Source organism: Herpailurus yagouaroundi, unplaced genomic scaffold, assembly GCF_014898765.1.
Source record: "Herpailurus yagouaroundi ecotype Mexico unplaced genomic scaffold, PumYag 198, whole genome shotgun sequence".
Taxonomy (NCBI): Eukaryota; Metazoa; Chordata; class Mammalia; order Carnivora; family Felidae; genus Herpailurus; species Herpailurus yagouaroundi.
Window position 1 is genome coordinate 32,459,454 of NW_024412429.1, and position 19,031 is coordinate 32,478,484.

General features: G+C 42.3%; 1 long non-coding RNA gene across 2 annotated transcripts; it reads left to right on the forward strand.

Annotated features, from left to right (window-relative positions):
* The first annotated feature begins 2,655 nt into the window (after window positions 1-2,655).
* LOC121013446 (uncharacterized) lies at window positions 2,656-11,412 on the forward strand. 2 transcript variants are annotated; one of them, XR_005782715.1, is made up of 3 exons: window positions 2,656-3,881; window positions 4,043-6,294; window positions 10,823-11,412. It is a non-coding gene; the product is annotated as an uncharacterized LOC121013446 (long non-coding RNA). The 2 variants fall into 2 exon arrangements; XR_005782714.1 differs by lacking the exon at window positions 10,823-11,412 and having other exon boundaries at window positions 2,667-2,749; window positions 3,733-3,881; window positions 4,043-6,516.
* The last annotated feature ends 7,619 nt before the right edge of the window (window positions 11,413-19,031 follow it).

Below are 19,031 nucleotides of genomic sequence, written 5' to 3' on the forward strand. Positions count from 1 at the left end.
AATCTTTGTTCCCCTCCGGTGCAGACTTTGAGTGCTATCACAGCTCAAAGAGCAGAGTCCAGTTTACAAAAGTCATTTCCAAAAGAAAGAAAAAAAAAGAAAAAAAAAAAAAGAAAAAACCTTAGTCACTTATTTCCACTTTTTAAAATCATTGAAGGGATGAGTAGGGCAAAGAATGCCTCTTTAAAATCCCACTTCTGCCTACCATCGACGTCTATGTTTAATGTTAGTTTATTTTTAAAGGATTTATGAATACCACCTCCATGCTGATCGAATGTTACTAGAGCACCAGGGACACGGGATTCCCGCTTTCACGGTCAGGATGCTCCCTGCCGTAACAAATCCTCCGAAACGCAAGCCCCAACCCCTCGCATTCATGCCTGCTGTCATCTTTTTCTTTCTCTTTCTCTTTCCTTCTGGTTCTTCCTCTTAAAGCCAAAGCTGATGGCCGATGACAAAGAAGGTCACGCAGAGAAAAAGCTAGGACCCCTCATGAATAATTAATAAGTCCCATAATAAATGCGTGATGTACCTTGATGATGATGCTGCGTTTTGAAGCCTTAAATCAGAATTCCAACAAACTCCTATCCCTTTTGAGAAATGAAAGAGTAGGTAGTAACCCTAAGGCAGAGGAGAAAATGAGATGTTTGACAAGAAGAATGTAACAACCATCGCCACCATTTATAATTTGAAGTTCCTGGTAACGGGTCATTTGTGGCATCCACAATGCGGGTGCACTCTTCTCTTTCTTAGCAATGCCAGTTCTGTCGATGTTCAAAGTCTAGATACAGTTTGTACTGAACCCGAGTGTATTCGTTTTCTGTTGCCGTGTAACAAGTTACCATAAACTTAGCCAGGTAAAGTGACACTCCTTTACCATTTCACAGCCCAACTGGGTTCCCGGCGCAAGGTCTCAGCACATTAAGTCAAGGTGTCAGCCAGGGCTGGGAGCCCATCTGGGGCTCAGGGTTCTCTTCTAAACTCACTTGGTTGTGACCATACTCAGTTCCTTGCTGCTGTAGGACTGAGTCCCTGCTTTCTTTCTGGATGTCAGCTGGGGGTCTAGCTCAGCCTCAGGAGGTTTCTGTAGTTCTTGCCATGTGGCCTTCTCACGGGCCCTCTCACACATGGCAGCTGATGTCAGAGCCAACAGAGAATCTCTCTGACCTCAGGGAAGGCTTCAGTTTCTCTTTTAAAGGCCTTGCTTCGTTGGGTCAGACCACTCTGAATAATCTCTTTTATTTTTTAATGTTTATTTACTTATTTTGAAGGAGAGAGAGAGAGAGAGAGAGAGCATGTGCACACCTGCGAGCAGACGAGGGGCAGAGAGAGAGGGAGAGAATCCCAAGCAGGTTCTGCACTGTCAGCGCAAAGCCCAACGCAGGACTCGATCCCACAAACTGTGATCATGACCGAAATCAGGAGGTGGACGCTTAACTGACTGAGCCACCCAGGGACCCCATCATCATCTTTTAACGAACTCAAGGTCAACTGATTAGGGACCTTAATTACATCTTTAAAATGCCTCCCCCTCTACCATATATAACACAAGATAATCTCAGGGATGATATTTCATCGCACTCATAGGTCTTACCCACACTTGGGTGTATAGGACGTGCCCCATAGGAGACAGGAATCCTGGGAGCCATTTTAGCATTCTACCTACCACTATGGGAAGGCTACTGTGTTGGCATTGACAGCAATCAATCCAAAACTACCATACATAAGTGTGTGTGTGCGTGTGTGTGTGTGTGTGTGTGTGTGAGCGTGTGACAAACTCCTATCCTTAGGAACTCACTTCTGAGGATGGGCTCCCCAAAAGTGTAAAGTCCCACACTTAAGATCCGCAGCTATCACACAGAGTATTTTTTGCTTGTTTATTAAGACTGTGCTATAAAAGGCCCACATGTTTAATACTTTCATTCCGTGCAACAAAATGAAATCTCGAGATCATTCTGATGAGAGGGACAGGAACCCAGATGTGCCTTTCAGGCAATGACTTTCTCTTGCCTGGAAAACTACAAAGTGAATTTGAAACCTCGGGCAACACAGTGGCAGTCACATGGATAAGATAAAAAAAAAAAAAAACGGGGAAAACAGAAACATCAGGAGCCTTTAAGCCGTTTTCTAAATTCAGAACCAGCGGAATATTTATGTTGGCAGCATCCGCATAACTCACAGCAGGAGATCTGACAGAATGCACTCTATACATAACCCATGCGAGCCCCAGATCAAGAGGAGAGTATTTGCATGAACAGAATCCTAGAGACCACGTCGCCGTCGCCGCTGTCTTTCTCTTCCTCCTCGCTCCCTCTCTCCCCTACAAGCCAGTCGTATTGAGTTTCCCCGGGCTACCTTCCACGAACATCAAGGAATGCAGCAGAGCTGAATGTTAGTTACATCGACCCCAGCAGCACCACCACGGAAAACTGTTTGTCCACTCTTTTCATTTCTCAGCACAAGCAAGCATCTAAAGACTTTGCACCTGTTCTGGTTAGCCCTGGCAGATGCAGTCTGTATTTATATTAATAGAACGATGTTTTCATAACAAAATGGATGTGCAGCAATTGTGGCACTCACTCTGGATGCTCTCACAAGTGCAGCGACTGCGGGGGAGGGGGAGCTCTTACATAAAGTCCCACGGCAGGGGTCAAAGACGCACAAATCCCAAGCGGAGTCGTCGGGACAGTTGGAGAACTTTTTCAGGCGTGACCAGAGTCAAGTATTGGCAATTGAATCAGATACTCGAGTGAGAGGAAACTAGGCTGGATGCAAATGGGCTTTTTTCATGGGTAGTTTGGAGCGATGAACTCTTTTGTTTTCCATCTCCTGTTTCTGCAATTTGTGTCTTATCTCCCCAGGGTAGAGCTGAGAACTGGTGAGATCATACTTGGCTCAACTCCCGAAAGTTTGTTTTGAGTCGCCAGTGTAAATATTGCCCACCCAATCTGTACATTTGCACAAATTAACTGAAACCAGCTACCCAATTCCTTGTTCATATTTGGATCTGTTGATTAACCCTGACAGCTGTAACCTCATTAGTCCAAGCTCTGGCCATAGCAAAGCAGCTGTCAAATTAGGAGGAAGTCGACTCACTGAAGTTGCCTCTATGGACCAGACGTATTAAAATCGATAGGTGCTCTAAGAGGTTTCAGTTATGATTCTAATTCTAATTTATGTTGTGCAGCGGGCTTCTCCTCGATCCAGAAGATAGGCCCAAAGTCAGTTGTTTACGAAGAGAACAGAAGCTCTCACACAAAGCAAGAACGCAGATTTTTTTACCTGAAGACTTTGGATCTGTCTCCGTCGAAAATGGGTCTTTAGCACGCATTACAACAGAGACGTTTTAATATATTTTAAAATATTAGTTCCTAATGTAGTTTTTGGCGTGAGAGATTTTGTTAGTTTTGACAAGAGGCCAACAGGGTCTTGACTGTAGAAATAAGAAAAATCCTGCAGCTGGTGCTCCCTGGAAAAGCAGAGATAAAAAGTGAGAAAAGAATCAGAACACACTCCAATAGGAATGTGGTTTCCCTAAATAGAACACAAAGTCCTCGGAGTGAAGCCTGTTCTCTTCCGTAAGAATGTCTCAGGAAGGGGGACGGAGGGAAAATGTGCAGTGTCTATTCATTAAAACCGGGAGGTTCGGGGACAGAGATGACTTGTCCATTCACCAGTGTTAAGAAGGACAACAGGGCCAGGTCAAACGCGGCGTGCGACCTTTCCCTGCAGGATTTTCACTCTGTGGAGACAGCATGGCGGCGTGGAAGAAGCTGTGAAGGAAAAACCTGGAGACCTCTGTTCTAGTTCCTGCTCTGCCAGACCCCGCCATCAGGGCTTTGGATAAGTCCTCGACTCCCTCTGTGGATCTCAGTTATAAAGTAAGGTTTACCTGATGATTGCAATGGCCCTGTCCACTTCTAGTGACTGAGGACAACGTGCACAAACCCACTGTCATAAGAAGTTGCTCCACCATGGCCCCAAGTGGCCCCAAGTGCAAGTATTCTCACTTAGGGGTAATTTTCTTCTATTCTTTTTACAGTGCCCTTCAGCCTACTATGCGAACTGGTGCTGTCCTTTGGCACCCCCTGCTGGTGTCTACGGCTGTTGCACGTGCCTTCACCGGGAGGTCCTTGAAGATACGAAGGCTGCGAGTGGCAACCCACCCGGAGAGGCCAGACTGCTGTTCTCCAGGGAAGAAAGCAAACCAAACACTCACTGTTGTTACATCACAACTTTTAACACACTGCTTTTTAGAGACTTAACTGAGCATGCGGATTGTTTTTTTTCAAGCTGCATTGATCGGACACTTTATTGGCATAAACACTATAAATGCTTAGCCTGCTTCAGGTTGAAGATTTACAAAATAGCAAGGACTTCTACATTATTGTGGGGAAATAAGACATAATATAGGAAGTATTCAGGTATTTGTTAGAAGTGTTTCCTTTGCACATGATTAATTAAAATTACCAGAGATATTAGATAACCTATCCCCTGATGGTACCTTCCCTAAATGTACATTGAGATAATAAGAAAGCACTAAAAGTTTATGGAGCCTTTCTTTTCGTGTAAAAAATCGTTTACAGAGAATGCTCTGAAAGTCAAAAGTCAGTTAATGTGAAAAAGTCGAGAAAATGATTTTTTTTGTTGTTATTGAATGGCAGGTAAATATATTTTAAGAATTGTGAGTCATTAGAAATCAGATTCTACCCTCAGTCACGATAACTTCCATCGAAGCTAACAATTACAGTGTATTTGCCCTGATCGCGTCAGTCCCACTCTTTTTACTTAGAATTCTATTCTGTTCCTTTCACTTTGAAGCTTAGTAAGAAATCGTCTTTGGGTATAAAAGCAAGCACAACATTTTAAACTGAAGTGTCAAAAATTGTGACTATTCAAAGAAATCAGGCAAATCCAGTGTAAAGGAGAAATGGAAAACCTCACAAAACTTCAATTACTCTAAACGACGTTGCCTATATTGACACTATCGTGTGTTAATACTAAGTACTTTCGAGCCTAATTCATCTCCGTGTACTTAGCTTGATATGATTATAGCAACAATAACTGTTTCCAGGCAGAGTAAGAAGAAGGAAAAGTCACAGGAGAGAGAGAAGTCAATATTCCCTAAAGGAGAAAAACATTTCTCTGCCATGTTTACTTGCCTCCTTCTGGCAAAAGGCTGTTAGCCGTTGTGCCACACAGTCCAACCAGAGCTTGCCTCCAGAACAAAATATATATATGCATAATTGCATCTCAGAGACTTGGTTTGGAAAATCTGCTTTTGTTTCCAATGCCTCGCCTCTTCTTAACCACGTTTATAAGCATTTTCCAAGCTTTTTACGAGCATTTTGCCTGCCTCTCCACACTCCTAAATATCACCCTCTGCTCCTTACGGCCAGCCACGTTTTCAGCCTTGGCCAAGGAATAAAACGTTGGTTCACCTCAAAGGCTGCCATTAAATTTACCTCATTTATTGACCAGCAGGAGGTGCACCCACCCTACCGAGGTCAATGTTAACTATAATACTGCGGAGCTCATTGGCGCCCCAGACTGCTACCCTGTTTAATGACTGTCGGGCCCCGCGGGCCAGGTAAATTCTACTGTTGACATATTGGTGGCAATGCCCTTGGAACACCTTTGATCCATTAACATGCGCTCTCCGTTCAGGGATGTATTTTACTGTGTGTTGAATAAAAATAACCAGATATGGAGAAGTGACGGAAGCAAAGTGAGCTCCTACTGGAAGAATAAGCCATTTATACTTCTCTGCAGTAGATACCAGGGCTTATTAGGACATCAAATTTCAGGAAAATCAGGCCTGGAGAACTCCGCCGTCTGGATAGTACTATCCCATAGGTCCTCTGTTGCCCTTGAGGTGGGTAGTAGTAAACCGGCCATGAACCTGCCAGCTCACTGAAAGGCATACCAGGCAATGATCCCTTCCGTGTTCCCGTTTTACCCTGCAGAGTTGCCTCTCTCAGGCCTGGCCTGCAGTGACCAGGTTGGATGGTCAGGGCTCCCAGTCTGAATGCTGACTCAGGCCTTCTCTCTCCGCTGCCAATAATAGTTCGCTTTGTGCCAAATTTAGTGGTGGTTTCTTATGATGTGGATACCTGTCCAGCCGGGATTGGACTGTGACCGCAAGCCATTTTCCTTAAGCCACAGAATAACTGTCGGAGGGTAACTGCTGATCGTTACTACTTGCCAGGCTCAGCCGCCTCCAAGTGAGACACTTACACATCCCATGGTGGTTTCACCGAGAAGTCCTCTCCCACAAAGAAGCAAATGTTATCAGTATGTAAAAACTCCTTGGGGGGATAATTGGGTGTGTGATCTTCAGTTCTTTGAAAAATTAACAAGCAGAACAATATCCAACGCAATCAAAAGCCCCCTGCTCTTCTCTCCCGTACAGATGGGGTCTTTTTATTCTGATATTAATGGTTTTCTGTGTCATGGCACTTGTGTATCCTACTGTTAAAAAATTAAAATTAAAACCTTAAAATTAAAAAAATTAAAAAACTGGGGCGCCTGGGTGGCTCAGTCGGTTAAGCGTCCGACTTGGGCTCAGGTCATGATCTTGAGGTATGTGAGTTCGAGCCCCGCGTCGGGCTCTGTGCTGACTGCTCAGAGCCTGGAGCCTGTTTCCGATTCTGTGTCTCCCTCTCTCTCTGACCCTCCCCCGTTCATGCTCTGTCTCTCTCTGTCTTAAAAATAAATAAATGTTAAAAAAAATTAAAAAAAAATTAAAAAACTAAATTAAATTAAAATTTAATTTAATTAAAAAAAAAAGTTATATTCATGTATTGCTTTCCTCTGAGAGTGGAGAATACTTTTAAGATGCTTTTCTTACAGCCTCTCTCTTTTGTAGTCTGGAATAGGATTATAGTATAATCATGTTATAGAAGAGGAATCGAGACGCCTACCCTGAAGTACTACAACGCTAAGCGGAATGCCATACCCTTAGTACAGGGCAGAGACAAGCAAGCAAACAAAATCAGAAAGATAACTCCTCGCTACTAATTACTTTGTGATATGCTAGACCTTCTGTTCTTGAATTGAATCTGGCAGACTTGGAGAGTATGTTTTAGGTGAAGTGTTAACACAGTCAGACAGAAGTTTACTCCACGTAATGGTGACTGGAGAATATTTCCTCGGAACCCCAGAGCGTAACAATTTTTCTGTTTCATTTCTTATAAACTAATAGCATTGTCATGCATGCTGGTGCCTGGAAAGCCTTATTCCTTAAACCATAAAGTAGATGTAAGCTCTTAGGAGTAAAAATGTTTCAAATAAACTAAATATTAACATGTAAATATAATATAATATGTATATTATAGAAAGAGAGAGAGAGAAAGTGTGTGTGTGTGTGTGTGTGTGTGTGTGTGTGTGTGTGAAAGAAAACAGTGAAATATGTTTGTAATCTGAATGATTCTTGACGTTTGGGCTCTGAGATTTAGAGCACATTCACTGGGGAAAGTGAATGAAGCTTATCCCAAAGTGAGAAGTAAGACAGTTCATGATTTAGCAACTATTATACTTCTTTTGCCAGAAATTGACAGTCTTTCCCTAAGTAAACGTGTAAACTTTTTTTATTAGAATAAGCTTGAATCTCTATGATACTTTAGCTCAGACCAAAAAGGTGCAATTTTTAAATTTTTGTACATAAAGTAACTTGTCTTCCTAAGATTGTAGAAAATGTGAGAATTTTAGAGCTGAGACACCCTGGGTTTCCTATGGTCCCACGCATTCGTCATACAGGAAAGGACAATGAGGCCCTGAGAGATTGAATGAACTCCCCAAGGTCACGCAACGTGAGTCAGGACTTTGCAGGGGACATTGGACTTCAACCTCTCCATCTTGCCTCAGTATCTCACTATTTCAGCTATATTACAAAAACCCAGATACTGAGATATGTCTGCCCCTGTATGACACCTATCCGGCCTCTACTTTCGCATCTCTCATGTAGAAAACCCAATTCAAAAAACTCATGCTCAAGCCCACTGTCTCCATATGCTCTCAAGCTCGTTCTCTAAACTGCCAAGCAACAATGTCTATGAAATACCAAAATGTCTCCCACCTAGACAGCCACAAAAGTTCTTCAAAGTTCTAAGCCAAGTAATATAAATTTTATCTGCACACGCTTGGGGGAACAAAGCAGGAAAATAGGTCAAGTTGCCATAGACCAAAACTAGACAATAAGAAAAAAATGTCCTATATGTTTGAGGACCAAGAGTGGGCTCCAAAGGCCCTCTCCTGATTCTCCTCCAGCTGTACCAAAAGTGTCTTGGAAACAAGTGTGATTTCGACTGAAACACAACCAGTTTCTGATAATCATTTCAATTGCTAGATTTCCTTGGACACGTTTTCAAAGGATTTGAATGGAGCTCCACATGCAAATTATGTTCCCTGAAAAGAAAGCTTTCGCTGGCAAGTTGGCTCTTCAGTTCTTGCGGCCATGGCATAGAGACACAATGTATTTTTAACATTCTTGTTTTGTTCTTGTCTTAACTGACACTAGTAATTTGAGAAACGTCGAGGGCGTTACTGAATATAAAGTTGAGGAAAAACAGCTCTTCGAACTATATTGTTAGAAGTAGGATGAATATTCAATCAAAGATGAATCAAAAAGTTTAGATGATGTATATGGGCATATACCTTCCTGAAAACAGACTTTTTCCCTGACTCTTTCCTCATGATGTGGTACCCACAAGAATCACACTGGAATTGGAGCCAATTGTATTCTGAATGATAGAAATCTGCCCCACACTTATTTGAAAGTTCTTTTTATAGATTTATTGAATTCCAGGGCTAGAGATGATAGATGAACTATCTCACTTTGCGGAAGAGGAAACAAGTTTTGAGAGCAAAGCTATTTGCCTGAAGCTAGAGAATATGTTACAGCTTTCTTTAAAAACCCAGATTCTGAACCCTTAGCTAAGAAATAGCCTCCCCACTCTTCAAAATGGTTGACACCACATTTCATACTCAAGTTTTCTTCAATGCTTCTATTTAGTCATCCATTCTTAAGTTCTTTCCTAGCCTCCCTCCTTTCCTTTCTTCCTTCTTTTTTTCTTTCATAAATATTTATTTACCGCATACAAATCATTGTGATGAGCTCTGGAATATAAAGAATAGAATATGGTCCATGTCTCAAAGAACAGCTCATTTGTAAAGAAGACTGACATAATAACCAGTGGTTCTAAACTCTTTAATGGCTTACATAGTCCTCTACAAGACCCCTAACTCACGTGTCTAGCTACTACTCTCCATCTTCCTCCATGCTCCAACCTCGCTAGATGTTTCGGGCTCACTGAATGAGTTTCTCCCACCTGTGCCATCACACCTACCCACTTCCTGGACCATTGCTTCTCCCCTTCCCTCTTCATCTGACTGGCACCGTGTTATCCTTCAGGTCTGAGCCTAAATGCCTATTCTAAGAGAATTCTTCCTTGACCCATAAGACTAGATTAAGTTTTCCTGCTAATGTGCAAACATTTGCATAATGCCTCTTTTCCTTTCTTGACTGGTGAGTTCAGTAAGGAGAGTGATAAATAAGTAACATGTTCATTCTTATATCTGCATTTACCTAGTTCAGGAATTGGCACTCCGTACAAGTTCAATAAATCTAGGGAATGAAGGAATTTGTTTAGCATACAATAGAAGCACGGATGTAGTCAATTCTACTTGGGGAGGCGGTCAGTGGGTGTCATGCATGTGTATGTACTTCATTTGAGGGTTTGGGATGAATCTCATAAAATCAAGTGGATACAATTTCCCACCTTCTGTTTTGGTAAAAACAAAAACCAGTAAAGAAGACCAGTTTTCAGCTCTACTATCTATGCCCCAATTTATTTCCTAATATAGACCCATCCATAATCCTTTATCTCCCATTCTGAAATCCAAAAGAAAATCTGAAAAGAGACATTTTTTCATAAGTGTGGGTGGACAACGTGACCTTAACTAACATGAGGTAATATTCTTTATCCCATTTTATATGGATATTTGTGTTTTCGGAGCCCGGAGCCTGCTCCGGATTCTGTGTCTCCCTCTCTCTCTGCCCCTCCCCGACTCATGCTCTGTCTCTCTCTGTCTCAGCAATAAATAAACATTAAAAAAAAATTTTAAAAATGTTTCTGTATTGAGAAGGATAGAAGTAAGAAGCACAAAATTTTAGAAACGTAAAGCTCTGGGAAGAAGGCAGATCCATGTGGGCTGTCCCTGGAACTGATGTGGTCCTACATCCTAAATAAAGGTCCAGAACCAAGAGGTCTTCTTCAGGCTTCATTTTTTTTTTTTTTAATTTTTTTTTTCAACGTTTATTTATTTTTGGGACAGAGAGAGACAGAGCATGAACAGGGGAGGGGCAGAGAGAGAGAAGGAGACACAGAATCGGAAACAGGCTCCAGGCTCTGAGCCATCAGCCCAGAGCCGACGCGGGGCTCAAACTCACGGACCGCGAGATCGTGACCTGGCTGAAGTCGGACGCTTAACCGACTGCGCCACCCAGGCGCCCCCAGGCTTCATTTTTAAAGTTTATACAATTAATGAGGTGACGCCTTGCTGAGCTCCTTCATTCTATGGGGAAAAAAATAGGGGTCTCCTGAGGCCAAGCTTTTGTCCTGGGCCACAGAGTGGGTTTATGGCTGCTCGATGTCTAGAAAGCAGTCACTTGGTTCCTCGTTTAGTGTTCTCTCCCCTCAAACATATACCATTCAAAGAGCTAGGTGGAAATATATATAAAAAAAAAAAAAAAAAAATGAACTTCAGTGACCTGAAAAGCAAAGGAAAGGCTATGATAACTTCATTCTTGGTGTTTTCACAGGAGCACACTTCTACACCCCCAAGCCGGACCCCCAGGCTTCAAATGATAGGAAAGAAACAACCAGGAGCATCACTATTAAGGACCAACTGTGAACCAAGAGATTGGCGAGCAGCGTGACAATGACAGGAACCTGAGAGAAAGAGGGTGTGGATGTGATCCTAGACCACTGGAAAGCACACAGTGGGTGGGTCTAGAAGGAAGTTAGGGAGAAAGCTTTCAAATATTTCCAAGATAACAGGGTCATTATCCTAGCATAAGCCTCCAGAAGCTAAAGTTAGGACAAAAACGTGTTGCTAAAAATAAGTCCAGTCCAGGGAGCCCCCAATAAAGTCAGCTTTACCAACGAATACAGGAAAGATGGAAGAAAGACTTTTAGCAGAGACAAATAATAAATGTTTAAAGCCTTGTTCTGAAAATGTGGGGAAGGATAGTACTAAGAGTTTCTATGTTTAAGAAGGGATTTTAGTTAGTATAAACAAATTATAAAAGCAATCCATTTATTTGCTTGAGGTAATGTTGAAATGTTGGCAAAAGACTGAGCAATGAGAACTCGTCCACTTTCTGAAAACAAGAGTGATCTTGGAGCTAAAAGAGAGGGAAGAGAAAAAGCCAAAAAAGAACTGAAGTCCAACATAACAGAAACACCGTGTAGTGTCTATTAAGTGAACCCAAGCCTCTGTTGACACATGATGAGGGCAAGCAAGAAATTTTGTTGCCCAGCCACTGAAAATGAAGAAAAAATGAACACTTGAGCTTCATTCAGGAGCAATGACTAGAAAACAGAATGGATTTAAAGGGAACACCCCTGTTGTGTTCACTTTTCACTTAGGGAGGTAACTCATGGACAAAGGAAACGATTCACGAACAAGATGGATGGATTGGCCTGAATGCTTTACAGTTAGGTGGATTATTAAGCGGGTGAAACTCGGCGCTAACCAATCACCATGGAGGGAGGTCCAGGGGCATTTTACAGGGCTCTGTTCTCAGTTGTGTCATTTCCTACTTTTTTTTTTTTTTTTTTTGGAGTATGAAGGAATGAAGGTAGCAAATTTTCATTTGCTACAAAGCCAGTCGAGTGATAGAGAATAAAACATTCTTGGCAAAGGAGAAATATGGCTTCCAGCAAAACAAAAATGTCTAGTGGTTTCATTGGTTTAAGTGGCTGGGAAGTTCAGCATTCCCCAAACGGAGTTCATGGCTCCTTCACAGATGCAGCATCCCTGAATGAGGGAGACAGAATCCTTCACTGCTCTACTCTAACCAGACATTCCTGGGAGTTGTGCTCATTTCTGGGAGCCATGCTGTACAGGAGATGAAATTGCAAAGACAGACAACTCCAATTAGGAATTGAGACAGTGCTCCAAATTATGTTTCTGGGGAAATTTTAAAGACTTTGAGAATTTTTAACCTCAGGAGTAGACTTCAGTCGGGTATGACGACTGCCTTGAAATAAACTTTGTCATATGACAAGGGGATTATTGCTCTAGGGGACACAAAGGTCCAAACGTCAAGGACACAAATCTTGGTTCCATATAAACAAGTTGCCCAAAGAACAGAATCGTACTGCCTCCTTCTCTCTCAGAGCAGTCAGCTGAACAAAGTATTCTCTGACCGGGCACAAAGTATTCTCAAACTTTGAGTCAGCCTTTGAGCAAAGATAAAGAAGGATGGTCGAGAACCATATCTCAGCAAAACTATCAACTGAAAAAGAATGTTGATAGAACAGATTGTGTTCTTTTCTTCCATTTGAAGACACTCCACTGTCTTAAGTATAAAGAAATGAAACAAACATGTTACTGTAAGTGGGCAAAGTTAAAAACAAACAAACAAACAAAAAAACTAGTCTACAAAGAGTGCTTATGTTCTTAGGTTCTCAGCTATGTACCTTCAACATGGAAACTAAAAATGTGAGTGTGGCCCGTACCGTGCCGTTGGGCAAGCACAGGACGGCTACCGACCATGTTGTTTGTCGACCCATTTCTACAATACACAAAACCAAAGGTTTTAAATCTACAAAAGTGTGAGTCCAAGAAACCCTTCGCCCGAACTCCCTCTACACGTTAGTCATCTACACTAAATCATATTTAGATTTTGGCAGGCAAACTTCTTGGAAATAAAATCATTTTTAAAAGCACGGATTTTTCTATTAATCTCCAGGCATGAATGGAATTTTTTTAATGTCAGCCGAATGTCCACAGTGGGAACATAAGAGCAACCCACCCATTTCCTTTCAATGTATATGTTAAAAGGGCTCTATGAATAAATGCATGATCTAAAAAATTCAAAAACAACAGAGAGGAATGAAAACAAAAATCAGTCTGCTCTTTTGTTCACAATTTCCAAATGAGACAGTAACACTGCCATTTATTTAACAGGCAATATCTATCAGATCAGTTCTGAGGCTAAGAATGTATGCCCAGGAGATCATCTCCACATGCCGGTCAGTTCTTAAAAGGAAAACAAAAGCTCCTCAAGCTTGTCCTATCTTGACACGCTTTCAGATGACAGAGGGAAGAGAGGGCAGCCTTCCCATTACTTCATGAAGGTCGAGAGTATTTAGTAATTCTTGGTGGAAAATGTTATGGAAGATCCATTAGAAAAAAGACTAGATTGCCACATTTCTGCTGCCTCGGGATAGGACCACAATAAATTGGCCATATTTCGCAGGAAGAGAGGGAAATATCCAGGCAGAGACTCCTCTCATGGCAATGTTTTCAGATGTCCAGAGAAGTCTCGGAGGCTTTCTTGTTGGCCGCTGGGCAATGTGCAAAGCCATGGGTCATTACCCACCGGCACACACCTACAGAGAACTACCTCAAATCCCAGATACGCTATGTTTGCTCAAAGACGTGCTCTGTGGTATCCAGAAGTTAAGGGAGATATAATTTATGGCATGAATATGTGCCTTCTGGAATGACTAAATTTAGAATTTTCCATAAATATTATCAAGTTACATGATACGTTCTACTGCTCCCCCAATAAGAGTAAGTGGGTTTTGTGTTTCTTTGTTTGAATGGCACTGCATTTCCTTTTGTCTTTTTTTTTTTTTTTAAAACGGGGGGGGGGGGGGGGCAGTAATGATCCAAATGCAATAAGGACCTCTCTGCACACTATGTAGTATTAATTACAATGACAATGATGCTCCAGAGACACATTAGTGAGGTATTGCTTCCCAAACGACAGTTCAGACGGGTGCAAGATTTTTACTGGTACATGCCAAGGTTTTTACCAGTATATTAGGAAATAAGAAAACTAAGAATGTCGTGGTTGTTTACCCCAAATGCATTCTATTGAAAAGATTGTCATTTATGCTGATAGCATGTCATTTTTATTCTCTTGGTCTTAAAAAAAAAAAAAAAAATCTAAGAATAGAATGACAGTGTCGGGGTGGGTAAGATACGTTGCTGTTTTGTTGCCCGAAGCCACAAACAGCCAGAAAGTGACAAATGTGAAATCTACCCTCAGGCTATGCCACTCCGGAGCCTGCACTCCTAACCAATATGCCCTGCTAGCTTCTGGTACCTCAGCGCCCCCATCTGAAAAATGGACAATAGTGAAAGACTCGTCCTCCGGTTGTGAAAATTAATGAGCCAATATTTGTGCAGTTCTTCAACGGTGCCTGACATACAGCAAGTTCCATACGAATAATTGTTGAAAAACAACAAAAAGTTAGTGTTTTACCCGAATCACACAGCCAGTAAATAGCAGAGCCAGGATTCTAACCCACACCGTTTAGCTGCGTCTACACCCTTCACCTGCACGCACCACTGCTTCGGAATCATGCTGATTCACGCCATTAAACACCAAATGAGTGTGAGAGGCAACCACTAGGTTAAGGCATAGCCAGTTTCAAAACTATCTGGGACGGAGGCAGTCAACCGTGGAAATGGGTCGTTGCCTTGTTAGCGACTAAAAAACTAAAAATTTCATCTGGATGGGAGGAAAAGAATGGAACCAGGTGGGCTGTATTCCCCAGGGGTCCCAGCACTCTTGCAGCTGTTCCGTTGGGTTAAGAGGCTTAAAATAAAACCGAGTACAACGACCAGCATGACCTAGCCCTGCCTCAGCCTCTGTAGGAGAGAAAATGTTCATAGAAGGAACATTCATTAATTGGCCTTTAAAACTCTAGATGTAGCATTAATCATTGGTTCGCTTCTAAGTGCTCTAAGTTTTAAAAGAAGTCGTGCTTCTCAAAAGCAGACATGCACACACACACACACACACACACACGCACACACACACACAGCATTTTCAATCATCATTGAGGGCCCGTTCATGATAAAACGGTAGAAAGCATGATCGTGTGGATATGGAAGGAAGGAAAAAAGAGAGATTTTGAGTTTTTTGCCATCATCTCTTACTTTGGCAGCGAACTGAAAGGTAAAGTGATGGAGTCTTTACGGGTTCCTGGTCCCACATTTCTCTCTGTTTTGTCTATTACTTGCATTTCATCAGCTCAATGTAAACATCCCTGCTCTGGCTGCTGCCAGGTTAGGAAAAACTATTTAGCCTTCCAGGAAATCACCAGCACTTTGTACTTACATCTTGATGAGTGAAAATTTGATGGAAGAATGAACCAGCAGGACTGAGTGAATGTTTTGGGACCCATTACATGTTGTTATTTCTACAGTTGATCATGCCGGAGAATGATTTTGCCAATTAGCGCGGCCTCTGCAAAGCATCCCACATCAGGAGAGCTGGCTGGTTCGCGTCCTCTCCGACAGCCTCAAACTCCAAATCCGGGGCAGGTCTTTCATCACTTGTCACAGTCTTTGTAAATAACTCCGACCATATGAAAGGGTTTTCCTTTTTTTGCCGGTAACCTTGTTTACCGTATATGTACGACACAAGGGATGGCATTTTGTTTGGGACTTCTTTTCTGATTAGTTTCTCTGGCCAGGGACCCATTGTTGCGGAAACAGATGTTGTGGGGTCCAATAATAGCTCTCAGCTGCCAAAGGCAGAATAAGAAACTGTGCCCAGGGCACGCAGAACACGTGACCACAATGAGGGGAAGCTGAAGGCCAAATAGAGCGAGTTGACATTTCATGGACGTAGCAAGTTATGTGTAAAGGCACAGACTGGACAGGTCAGACGGGGCTCCTTCCGGCCCCTCTCGTCTGAACAACCAGCCCGGAGGGCAGGTCCAGCATTAGCGCTAAGCCTGCCCCTCCCCAAGTGAGAACGCAGACATGCCCACTCAGGAACGACAGTCCAGCTGACTGACGAATTGGAACTAAAAGACCCTGTCTCACACTCTGACCCAGTCTGTAAAATTAAGCAGATAGCTCCATGTAAGCTAGCTTCATGTTGAAAATGGCAACCAGATTTTTTTTTTTTTTTGATCCGTAAACACGAAACATAAATGCAACACAGGTTTACCAGAGGGGTACGCTAGTTAGCATTTTAACAACAGACTCTCCCCGGGGGGGAGAAAGTCCTGATTGCAGTATTTTTCAGTTTCCAAGGGTGTAAATATTCCCACTATGATCGATTTCAGGCTCTCAACATCACATCCCCACGCACAGAGATGAGAAGAGATGGGTAGTGGCACACATTTCCCAACACACATAAAGAAACATCAAGAGCATCGGTAACTGAGAATTGTAGGAAAATAATTAGTGAGTCATGATGGGAGTGCTTATTGCTTTCGTTCACCATTCACTTGATTGTACACGTTTATGAGTGAATTGTTAGTAATGACTGTGCCTGACAACGGCTCCCAATATTCCTGAAAATGTAACAACGGGCTCTCACGCTGCCGTAGAAGCTAACGTCAGCACATCACAAGTCACCGTCACCACGTGAATGGCCACTTCATGCTGTTCCACTCGGACCGTGGTCCTCAGTCCAGCAGCCTCGACTAGGAACATCACCCAGGAGCTTGTGGGACCTCATCCCACAGTCCTGGGTCAGAATCTGCATTTAACAGAATCCCCAAGTGGTCCTGGGGCACATCAAAAGTTGAGAGGAACTGAGCTAATGAACAGCTTGAAGGGATGCTAATTTAGGGAAATACATACGTATATAATTTATTGTGATTAAAAGTTAACGAAGGGGCGCCTGAGTGGCTAGGTCGGTTAGGCGGCGGACACTTGATTTCAGCTCAGGTCACCATCTCCTGGTTCTCGAGATCAAGCCTCACACCGGGCTCTGCATTGACAGTGAGTGGAGCCTACCTCTGATTCTCTCTCTCTCCCTCTCTCTCTCTCTCTCTGCCCCTCCCCCTCTCACATTTGCTGTCTCTCAAAATAAATAAATAAACTTAAATTTTTTTTTCAATTAGTGAATATATACATTAAATGAATACACACACATGCGTACGTATGTATTCACTTTTTAAACTGCTGGACTCGAAAGAATCTTTCGAGAAAACCTCAAATAATCAAGAGGCTTCAAAACAGCTGCAAAGAATTGCTGCAAAATCCATAAGGCCCCAAGATTTTTGTTTGGCTAATTCTGGATGAAATGTGTGTTGGCATTCCTGTAGCTCTGGGGCTCAGAGATTCTGCCGTTAAACCTTTGAGCTCCAATCCTAGCTTTCTGCCAAGTTTGTCAGCAGAGGAAGAGTGTAAAAATTATGAAACCTCTCTGTATCTGAACTTCCTCATCTGGACAAGAGGATATCGCTAGTACCTACCTCGTTGATTGGTTGGAAACCAGTGAGCTTTAAGTGCTGGTGACTGGCATAGAGTAAAGGCTCAGTAAACTTTAGTAGTAATTATTACTATTTCCTAGAGGGGAAGAATTTCAAACTATTCTCCATGTAAACCCTAAAAGATGTTTAAAAATAAGAAAGATGCATGTTACCTTGGCCCACCTTCTAAAAATTCAGATTTTGATCAGATTTATGCTGTTCTTATTCCCTAACAGTATAAGCAAAGACAACAATTAAAATCACTTCTAAAATATAACCAAATTTCAGAGTGATTCATTCTAACTTAGGGAAGTTACCCGGCTACTTCTGAGAAATGGTCTTTAAACGAGGCTCAAAGAAGAGACTGTCTCCTCTGCTTGATTGTCTCAGGTGCAGGCGCTACCTTGAACTCTGTGACCATGACCTCAGGGGCAACCAAGATGGCAGAGAGAACAATGGAAAAGAACCTAAACCTTGGGCCTGTGAGGAGCTCCAGCGTCCAAACCTGGACAACTGGAGCAGGGCCACCTTGGGACTTTTGTCATTTGTGATAACAAATAGTCCTTAATGTTTAAGCTGAAAGAGTTGACTCTTTGATTCACCGGATGCATCTAAACCACACAAATCTCTTTAGGTTAAACTGAGACTCAAAGTGATTAAAGACGTTGCCCAAAGTAGCCGTTTGTGACAGAACCAGACATGTGTTCGCATTTGTGGGGTTTTTTTCTTTTCATTTTTCTCTTCCTTTCTTTTCTCCTCTTCTCTCCTTCCTTTTCTTAACTAAACTCAGAGTAAATTTGACCATTTCAAATTTTTCAGACAGCCAACACTGCCCATTTTTTATGCAACATGTCCAATGGTATGATTACAGCCAAAATGTCCCCACTAAGCCAAACAGGCATTCAATTCCAAATTTTGTGCTTTGAGTAGACTTTCTCTAAGTAACCATATGGGAGACAGCAACTACGGTATGAAATTACACCAATACAAATCCAAAAAATTACTCAATTATGAAAGAAAAATAATACTATTAAACTGGCTTTTTGGTGTCATCTAGGAAAAAAAAAAACAAAGCATTGATTTATGTTTTAACTTTTGCTATATCCAGCCAATAAGGTTGGTATAACCCAGTCTATTTTCCCCTGAAATATGCAGCTCCTGGAAAATTTATTCAAGAATGACTTACAAACTTAAGTTAAATCAAAAAAGATCTGACCAGGAAAAAAGAAATTGCTTCAAGTGATTTTGACACTGAGAACTGGTTACACAGTGGATAGCATCCACTTTTCTTTTTTTTTTTTTAACGTTTTTATTTATTTTTGAGACAGGGAGAGACAGAGCATGAACAGGGGAGGGTCAGAGAGAGGGAGACACAGAATCGGAAACAGGCTCCAGGCTCTCAGCTGTCAGCACAGAGCCCGACGCGGGGCTCGAACTCACGGACTGCAAGATCACGACCTGAGCTGAAGTCGGCCGCCGCTCAACCGACTGAGCCACCCAGGCGCCCCTAGCATCCACTTTTAAGATGCTATCGTGAAAGCCAGTATTGTTCAGAAAAAGGCAGAGCAATTA